Source organism: Rana temporaria, chromosome 3 (genome assembly GCF_905171775.1).
Source record: "Rana temporaria chromosome 3, aRanTem1.1, whole genome shotgun sequence".
NCBI classification, from domain to species: domain Eukaryota; kingdom Metazoa; phylum Chordata; class Amphibia; order Anura; family Ranidae; genus Rana; species Rana temporaria.
In genome coordinates, this window is record NC_053491.1 from 223,511,550 (window position 1) to 223,521,542 (window position 9,993).

Consider the following 9,993-nt stretch of genomic DNA (forward strand, 5'->3'; position numbering starts at 1 on the left):
TTTCGCTATAAACAAAAATAGAGCGACAATTTTGAAAAAAATTCAATATTTTTTACTTTTTGCTATAATAAATATCCCCCAAAAACATATATAACATTTTTTTTTTCCTCAGTTTAGGCCAACCCGTATTCTTGTACCTATTTTTGGTTAAAAAAAATCGCAATAAGCGTTTATCGATTGGTTTGCGCAAAATGTATAGCGTTTACAAAATAGCGGATAGTTTTTTTTTTTTTTACTACTAATGGCGGCGATCAGCGATTTTCGTGACTGCGACATTATGGCGGACACTTCGGACAATTTTGACACATTTTTGGGACCATTGTCATTTTCACAGCAAAAAATGCCTTTCAATTGCATTGTTTATTGTTAAAATGACAGTTGCTGTTTGGGAGTTAACCACAGGGGGCGCTGAAGGAGTTAGGGTTCACCTAGTGTGTGTTTACAACTGTAGGGGGGTGTGGCTGTAGGTCTGACGTCATCGATCGAGTCTCCCTATAAAAGGGATGACTCGATCGATGCAGCTGCCACAGTGACGCACGGGGAAGCCGTGTTTACATACGGCTCTCCCCGTTCTTCAGCTCCGGGGAGCGATCGCGAGGGGGCGGCTAGAAACGAATAGCTGCGCCCTCGTCCCGGATCGCTCCCCGCGGGTTTCCGACCGACGCATGTTAGGGGTGGGCTGGGGAGGCTGGAGCCCCGAATGGGTCGATGAAAAGCCCCGAGTCTTGGCCATAGAGAATTTAATAAATAGCCCCAAGTGCCGCCGAGCAGGGACCATTTTGTTTCCGAGCGCCGCCGAGTGACAGAGCAGGTCCCGCCTTCTGGAGCCTGCAGCGCCTATGATGGACGTCCCACTGGTCCAATCCGGGGCCGGGGGACGTGTGACGTCCATCATAGGCGCCGCAAGCTTAGAAGGCGGGAATTACATTGCTGCCCGGCACGCAATGCGACATCCCCGCTCGGTTCGGAGGCTCTCCACGGCTCCTGAGCCTCCTCTCCTCTGGCACCACCGCCACGCCATATTCCCACTCCCTGCTCGGCGGCTCTCCTCTCCTCCTTGGCTCCTTCGCTATGATGGGCACATTGGGCGTGCCGGTGCCGCACACCACGGCTGAGGTAGGTGACGTCAGTGATTGTGTATGTATGTAGGTCAGGTCAGTGTAGTCAGGTCGGTGTAGTCAGGTCAGTTCAGTGTAGTCAGGTCAGTTCAGTGTAGTCAGGTCAGGTCAGTGTATGCAGGTCAGGTCAGTGTGGTCAGGTCAGGTCAGCGTAGTTAGGTCAGGTCAGTGTGGTAAGGTCAGTGTATGCAGGTCAGGTCAGTGTAGTCAGGTCAGTGTAGTCAGGTCAGATCAGGTCAGTGTAGTCAGGTCAAGTCAGGTCAGTGTAGTCAGGTCAGGTCAGTGTAGTCAGGTCAGGTCAGGTCTGTGTAGTCAGGTCAGTGTGGTCAGGTTAGGTCAGTGTAGTCAGGTCAGTGTAGTCAGGCCAGGTCAGTGATTGTGTATGTAGGTCAGGTCAGTGTATGCAATGCAGGTCAGGTCAGTGTATGAAATGCAGGTCAGGTCAGTGTAGTGTATGCAGGTCAGGTCAGTGTATGCAATGCAGGTCAGGTCAGTGTAGTGTATGCAGGTCAGGTCAGTGTATGCAATGCAGGTCAGTGTAGTCAGGTCAGTGTAGTCAGGTCAGTGTAGTCAGGTCAGTGTAGTGTATGCAGGTCAGGTCAGTGTAGTCAGGTCAGTGTAGTCAGGTCAGTGTAGTCAGGTCAGTGTAGTCAGGTCAGTGTGGTCAGGTCAGTGTGGTCAGGTCAGTGTGGTCAGGTCAGGTCAGTGTAGTCAGGTCAGTGTAGTCAGGTCAGTGTAGTCAGGTCAGGTCAGTGTATGCAGGTCAGTGTAGTCAGGTCAGGTCAGGTCAGGTCAGTGTAGTCAGGTCAGTGTAGTCAGGTCAGTGTGGTCAGGTCAGGTCAGTGTAGTCAGGTCAGTGTAGTGTATGCAGGCCAGGTCAGTGTAGTCAGGTCAGGTCTGGTCATGTCAGTGTAGTCAGGTCAGTGTGGTCAGGTCAGGTCAGTGTATGCAGGTCAGGTCAGTGATTGTGTATGTAGGTCAGGTCAGTGTATGCAATGCAGGCCAGGTCAGTGTATGCAATGCAGGCCAGGTCAGTGTATGCAATGCAGGTCAGTGTAGTCAGGTCAGTGTAGTCAGGTCAGGTCAGTGTAGTCAGGTCAGTGTAGTCAGGTCAGTGTGGTCAGGTCAGTGTGATCAGGTCAGTGTAGTAAAGTCAGGTCAGGTCAGTGTAGTCAGGTCAGGTCAGTGTATGCAATGCAGGTCAGTGTAGTCAGGTCAGGTCAGTGTAGTCAGGTCAGTGTATGCAATGCAGGTCAGGTCAGTGTATGCAATGCAGGTCAGTGTAGTCAAGTCAGGTCAGTGTAGTCAGGTCAGGTCAGTGTGGTCAGGTCAGTGTGATCAGGTCAGTGTAGTAAAGTCAGGTCAGGTCAGTGTAGTCAGGTCAGGTCAGTGTAGTCAGGTCAGTGATTGTGTATGCAGGTCAGGTCAGTGTATGGAATGCAGGTCAGGTCAGTGTATGCAATGCAGGTCAGGTCAGTGTATGCAATGCAGGTCAGGTCAGTGTAGTGTATGCAGGTCAGGTCAGTGTATGCAATTCAGGTCAGGTCAGTGTAGTGTATGCAGGTCAGGTTAGTGTATGTAGTGTAGTCAGGTCAGGTCAGTGTAGTCAGGTCTGTGTAGTGTATGCAGGTCAGGTCAGTGTAGTCAGGTCAGTGTAGTCAGGACAGGTCAGTGTTAGTGTATGCAGGTTATGTCATTGTGTACTGACACATACACACATTCACGTAGGTCTGGGTATGTGTCAGGTAGGTGACCCTGCGCCACTCCATCAGCCGTGCCCGCAACGACCTCCCCCCCCCCCCCCCCCCCCCCGTTGCCGGCTTGGCTTTGGGCTGAAGCCCCTGGTCTTTTTGGCACCTAGCAACGTCCCTGCCCCTTCACTTCCTCCTTTCTGTGTGTATGACCTGTATATTAATGTATCAGCATTCTCAAGGTACATGTTTAACCCCTTTAGTACCAGTTTGTGTCTTCGTTTGGCAAAAAATGGGATCACCTTTGGGGCATCCACTTTCCAAAAAAAGGGTAATTTAAGGGGTTTTAATACTATTCTGGCATTTGTATTTTAACATAAAGTAGGGGTCACCGTTTTTGTGTTTGTTTGTTTTTTTTACTTTTTATAGATAAAGTTCTATCTGTCTCAAAAAATATATAAAACTCATTGCACAGTGTTACATAACAAAGTGATCGTCGGTCAAATATCACAGCTCTGAAACCAAAAAATGGCCCGGTAATAAAGGGGTGTTACAGTCTGGTACTCAAGTGGTAAAAGCTGTCCATACATACATTGTGGGTGGAGGAATCTTTTTTGTCGGGACATTGTATTCCAATAGTGGCACCCGTAGCAGTCAGAATACACTGATCAGCAGCTGCAGTTAATTGGCTGCAGCTACTGATCAATACATTTTTTTTATTATGTACTTTTAACAGAAATCAATTAAATAATAGAATTCTGTCAAGCGGGGAAGCCCACACACTGATCGAAATTTGGCCAGTCCCTGCTGAAGCAGATGGATTTCAATAAATCTATTGCCAGCTTATTACTGTGCTGAATTTACAGAATGCAATAAGGAACAACCATAATTTTTAAGTTCAATCCAAACCATTGTGACTATTAGAATTAATAACCTATCTGTCCAACTAGAGAATTGTGCTTACCCTATGACGTGGCCAAACAAGTATTTATTCATGCAGACTTAAAAGATGACAGGTTCACTTTGGAGGTAGATTGACATAGTTACATAGTTATTTTAAATGGAATCTGCATTATTTTTAGTAAGGTAAATATTAGGGTTGGTCCAATACCACTTTTTTAAGTACTCGCCGATACCGAATACCGATACTTTTTTGTAATCTCATGTGACAGCGGCACATGTGTCAGTATTTTTTTTTTTTTATCTTTAACAATTTGTTTTTATTTTTTTACATTTTTTTTTTTTACAATTTTTTTATTTATAATGCTTTCTTTTTTTCTACAATAATTTTTTTTATTCTTTTGTTTTTTTATTCTTTATTTTTTTTATTTATTTTTTAAGCCCTGTTGGGGTGCTTTGGTGAGATATCAGGGGTCTTCTTTTTTTTTTTTTCCTACAATAATTTTTTTTATTCTTTTGTTTTTTTATTCTTTATTTTTTTTATTTATTTTTTCAGCCCTGTTGGGGTGCTTTGGTGAGATATCAGGGGTCTTAACAGACCTCTGACATCTCCCCTTTAAAACAGGGACTAGGGACACATGTTCCCCAGTCCCTTCCTCAGCAGCATCAGCTGCGCTGAAAATGAAAGGAGAGAAGACAGCGTCTTCTCTTCATTCATAAACTGAAACATTGTAAACACAGGTTACGATGTTTCAGTTATGTGAATGGACAGAGTCAGTGATCACTGACTCTGTCCATTCGGAGCAGTAAGGAGCCGGATTTACCGGCTCCTACCCCGCTCTCCATCCTGACAATTCCAGGGGGTGGAGGAGGAGCACAGAAGGGGAGAGATACACGGCGGGATACACGGTGGGATACACGGCGGGATAGAGAAACACGGGGACACGGAGAGAGAGAGAAACACGGCGGTGGACATGGACGGAGGGAGACAGACTGCAGCAAAACGGAGAGGGGCTGGAGGAGGACACGGGACAGTCAGCGGTGATCGTGTGTGGGGGAGTTACAAGCACCGATCACCGCTGATTTTAAAGCAGCTGAAAGTTGCGCGGGGGGGAGGGGTGTAGAGCGCAAGCCGTCCTATCTTAGATATGTTTAAGCGTATCTCTGTTTGAGCATACGCTTAAACATAGGTCGGCGTAGATTCTGAGTTAGGTCGACTTATCTACTGATAAGTCGGCCTGAGGCCCCATACACACCATAGAATCTATCCGCAGATAAATCCCATCGAATGGGTTTCAGCGGATAGATTCTATGGTGTGTACACTCCGGCGGATATTTATCCGCGGATAAATCTCCCCTGGGATGGATTTTCAGCAGATGAATATTTGCTGACATGCTCAACAAATCCATCTGCTGAAGTCCATCCCAACGGATGGATCCGCTCGTCTGTACAGACTCACCGGATCCATCCGTCCAAAGGGATTCCCCGCACGCGTCGTAATGATTTGACGCATGCGTGGAATTCCTTATATGACAGCGTCGCGCCCGTCGCCGCGTCATAATCGCGGCGACGGCGCGACACGTCATCGCCAGAGGATTTCGGCGCGGATTTCAATGCGATGGTGTGTACACGCCATCGCATAGAAATCTGCTGAAATCCTCGAGAGGATTTATCCGCGGATACGGTCCGCTGGACCGTATCCGCGGATAAATCCTCTCGTGTGTATGGGGCCTAACTCTTACTGAATCTACCTAATAGTAATTTACTATCTATTGTTCTTTGCTTTTTATATTTGACAAATACAATCATTTAATGCAATTTTGTCACATGAAACTATATCATAGTGTTAACTTCAGACCTCCCAATCCGATTGGGGAACTATACATAAATACGCACATAAAGGCTCCATGAACGTAGCTATTCAAGAAAACTGTTACAAAATCGAAACGTGGTGGTATAGAACGCCCTCCCTTCTCCGCAAATTCTCGCCATTCATACCTAACACATACTGGAGATGTGGTAAAGCAGAAGGCACAATGCTCGTTTGGTGGGATTGTGAATCCATCCAGCCTTTCTGGAAACAGGTCCATGGTATTATCTCACATGTTACCACGTATACCTCGAATTATACTCCAGCGCAATATTTATTGCACCACACATTATCTAAAAGGGCTTATTATAAATCCCTAGCCATGCACATGGTGAATGCAGCAAGACTGTGTGCTCCAATACACTGGATATCTAATACCCTACCATCTATTAGAGAATGGTTTGACAAAATTTCCAGAAATGGAGGAACTGATCCACATCTCCCAAGAATGGATACAAAAGTTTACGGAAACATGGGCATGCTGGACCCACTTTAAAACTACTGATCACTTTTAAACTGCCAATCATAGTATTGATTCACGTAAACATAAAAACTATATGACAGCTTAACCCAAGGCAATTGGCTGGGGGGGGGGGAGCGGGGACGTTGGAATCGCCTCACTTTAACTCTGTCAGTCAATATCCCTGTCTCCCTCCTTCCCTTTCCTGTCCATCTTCTTGGCTGTTTCTCCCCCCCCCCCCTCTTGCATGCTTTTTCTTGTCTGTTCTTTCTCCCTCTCCCCCCCCCCTTTCAGTTACTGTATCTATTCTCTCTCTCTTCTTCCTGTATTTGCTCTCAAAATTGGGCCCTTGATATTATTAAAGTACCAGTTATTGCAGGGTTGCGGACCATGTAGGTGTAGCAACGGGTAGACACATCACCACCATACCAAATGGGATTATGCTTTATGGATACCCCAATTAACCACTTCCAGCCCAAGGACGTCATATGACGTCCTGGACTTTCAGTGGGGATATCTGAAAGATGCCTGCAGCCACAGGCATCATTCAGATATCCATCTCTTCACCCGGCGAATCCCTGCACCATAAGAACGATCATACCCTCCCCCCTCCCGCCGCCATCCAGTGCTTCTCCGGGCTCTCCTTTGCCATCGGAGACCCGGAGAAACGATCCGCCGGCGTCCGATGGAAACCATAGAGTAGACTGGTGACCAGATGGTCACCAGTCATCTCTATGATCGTCGGAGGCCTGGGCGCGATGTTATGACGTCACGCCCGGGTCCTGGAATGTAAACACAGCCGCAATCGCGGCTGAAAGCATTAGATCGGTGATTTTTTTTTCACAATCTAATGCTTTCCAGCCTGGAGGAGAGATGTGGGGTCTTATTGACCCTGCATCTCTCCATAAAGAGTACCTGTCACGAACCTTTCCTATTACAAGGGATTTTTACATTACTTGTAATAGGAATAAAAGTGATCAAAAAAAAAATGACAAAAAAAGTGTAAAAATAAAAGAAATTGAGTAAAATAAAAAATAAAATAATATATATTTTTTTTAAACGCCCCTACCCCCGGTAGCTTGCGCTCAGAAGCGAACACACACGTAAGTCCCGCCCACATATGTAAACGCCAATCAAACCACACATGTGAGGCATCGCCGCGTGCGTTAGAGCACCAGCAACAATTCTAGACCTCCTCTGTAACTCTAAATTTGTAACTTGTAAAAAAAAAATAAGCAACGCCTATGGAGATTTTTAAGTACTGACGTTTGGCGCCATTCCATGAGTGTGCGCAATTTTAAAGCGTGACATGTTAGGTATCTATTTACTCAACATAACTTCATCTTTCACATTATATAAAAAAATTGGGCTAACTTTACTGTTTTGTTATTTTTTAATTCACAAAACCGTTTTTTTCCCAAAAATTATTGCGCAAATACTGTGCGAGATAAAAAGTTGCAATGGCCGGCATTTTATTCCCTAGGGTGTCTGCTAAAAAAAACATATATATAGTGTTTGGGGGTTCTGAGTAATTTTCTAATAAAAAAATTATGATTTATGCATGTAGGAGAGAAGTTCCAAAATAGGCCCGGTATGGAAGTGGTTAATGTGTAATCTGTTTACTGCAATGGTACATGGTTATAGATATTTGTAATCTACAACATTTCTTCTTTTCGAACAGTAATCATTTATCTGTTTTTAGTATCTTTACCAACATATAATGCCCGTAAAGTCCATGACTAGCCCCTAGTCTATTTCCTCTTTACAAAATTTGTTTAGGACGTGGCATACGTGTTATCATTGTGCATCCACATGCGCACTACATGTGAGGATGCATTTCTCTTTTTGATTTATCTGTTTTTGATTTCAATAAAAAAATTATGGAAAAATAAAAAAAACTATATGACAGTGTTATTGTCAGGTAACAGTTTGATCCAAAATGACTTTTATTTATTTCTAAAGCACTAACAAAGACAGAGAATAACGGCTGTTTACATGAGTCAATGTCTCTGTGCCTTCCAGAGTAATGTCCCTTCTACAGTCATGCAAGTGAATAATGGTTACCCCACCAGCATGTTTTTGGGTTATAGAAGGTTATAGAAGGAAACTGGAGCAGAAAAAAAGAAAGCCAGGTAAACATGGGAAAACCTAGCAGTGATAGGCAAGAAAGCTAGGCACCACCATGCCTGACAATGTGGAAATCACTTTTACTTATTTACATGTGTGTTGCTGTTGCTCAGTAATCAGCAGTGGGAAAAAAAAACTGTTTACTTTTGCACTCTATAGCATAAACTGCATGGAGGTGGTGGGATCACTTGAGAGGGGTCTCTGAAGAGATCATTATTTTAAAATAGCATTATGTTATACAGATTAATTGGATGCTGATAGGCTTGCCAGTAACTGGTTATGTTATCAAACTACTGAACAAATAACAATGCACAAAACTTTTTTTAGCAACAGATTCAACAGTAAAACAGCAGGAAAAGAAAAATGTTCCTACGCCTGCTGAAGAAATGTATCAGCATGCTGGCAATAAATTGAAACATGTCTTCCTCAGAAAAGGGAATAGTGATATCAGGGCACATGGGGTGAACAGAAAATCACAGGAGCTGGGAACATTTGTCAATGTGGCTTCCCACCAAAGTCTGAAGATGGACAGACATTTTTTATTGTCTACAAGATATACCTGTTTATCACCATCTTCAACAAAACAAACAATAAACAATTTTATGTAAAATTTACATATTTTACTTAAAAAAAAAAACAAGATGAACAAGTTTAAAAAAAATAGAAATTACTACACTATGGAGCCCTCCCCTTTCTTTGCATGAAAATTAGCCTTATTATTCGGTGATTGTTATTCCATCGAGAATGTCCTGGGAACCGATCGACTAGAGGTGAAAACTTAAGAAATGCTCATTAATTTGATCTATGAGGTGAGAGGCAAATGGTGTTACACACAGTGGAAACTCTGGATATTGGCACTTTGCACTTTACCTTTGATGAACTTTGTTGCACGTTGTTGATTCATTATTATATTTGGACTTGTTTTGCACTTCTTATGGGACTATTCCTTTTTGATGAACTAGATATTCCCTTGCACTTTTTTTTGCAAATTTTTCCTATTTTTGGAAAATACTGGATTGCCATTTGCACATTTGAATATTTGAACTATTGTCATTATTTGCACATGCTTATTGCACACAATACTTGAAATCATTACTTGCATTTTTGATTGATTTAATTAGTTATTTATCCACACTTTTAGATATTATTATTATTTATTTTATATTTATGAGGATCATTCGTTTATGCAGTAAGCGCCACATTTCTTTTATAGCCATAAACAAGTTTGCCCTGCCACATTTTCCTAAAATGTATTAAAAAAACATAAAATATATGTAAGTGATAGAATATATGCTATCGCTTACCTTAAGTGGCTTTTCAGTACAAGCCAATGCGTTCCATGCTGCCATAAACACAACGAAGGCACATATGAGGATTGAGATCTTACGTGTAGAAATTAGATTGCTGTTTCTCTGAAAGCCACATACAGCTCTATGCATCCAGCAGATCCACAGATTACTCATTAACTGGTGTCCACTTTGTTTAAACAGATTTGGAATTCTCTGAATACGGTACTGGGCTAGATGCCAAAATGAAATCTGTATATTTACCAGTTCTGCCCCTTACACTTTTAAATGTTTTATCACCAAGAGTTGTGTTTTAAAACTAACAGAATGAACAGCGCCTCTTCCTGATTAAACCAGTTTTCTTACTTCTGCAACATAAGAGGGAAATAGCGTATAATATATATAAAGTGTGTGTATATATATATATATATATATATACACATTAAAAAATAATATAGATAGATAGATAGAACAATGACATTAAATTTGAATTTAGACTTTAGCTTTTGGATTTGGGTTTGGACTTGGAACTTCAAGATC

The 9,993-nt window shown here is 42.9% G+C and overlaps 1 protein-coding gene across 1 annotated transcript in view; it reads right to left on the reverse strand.

The window, feature by feature from the left end:
- NR1H4 (nuclear receptor subfamily 1 group H member 4) overlaps positions 1-9,619 on the reverse strand; it is a 126,911-nt gene extending 117,292 nt beyond the window's left edge. Inside the window, exon 1 of the mRNA XM_040344326.1 lies at positions 9,472-9,619. The gene's annotated coding sequence lies outside the window, so the exon portion shown is untranslated. The remainder of the gene's footprint in view (positions 1-9,471) is intronic.
- Positions 9,620-9,993: the final 374 nt, after the last annotated feature.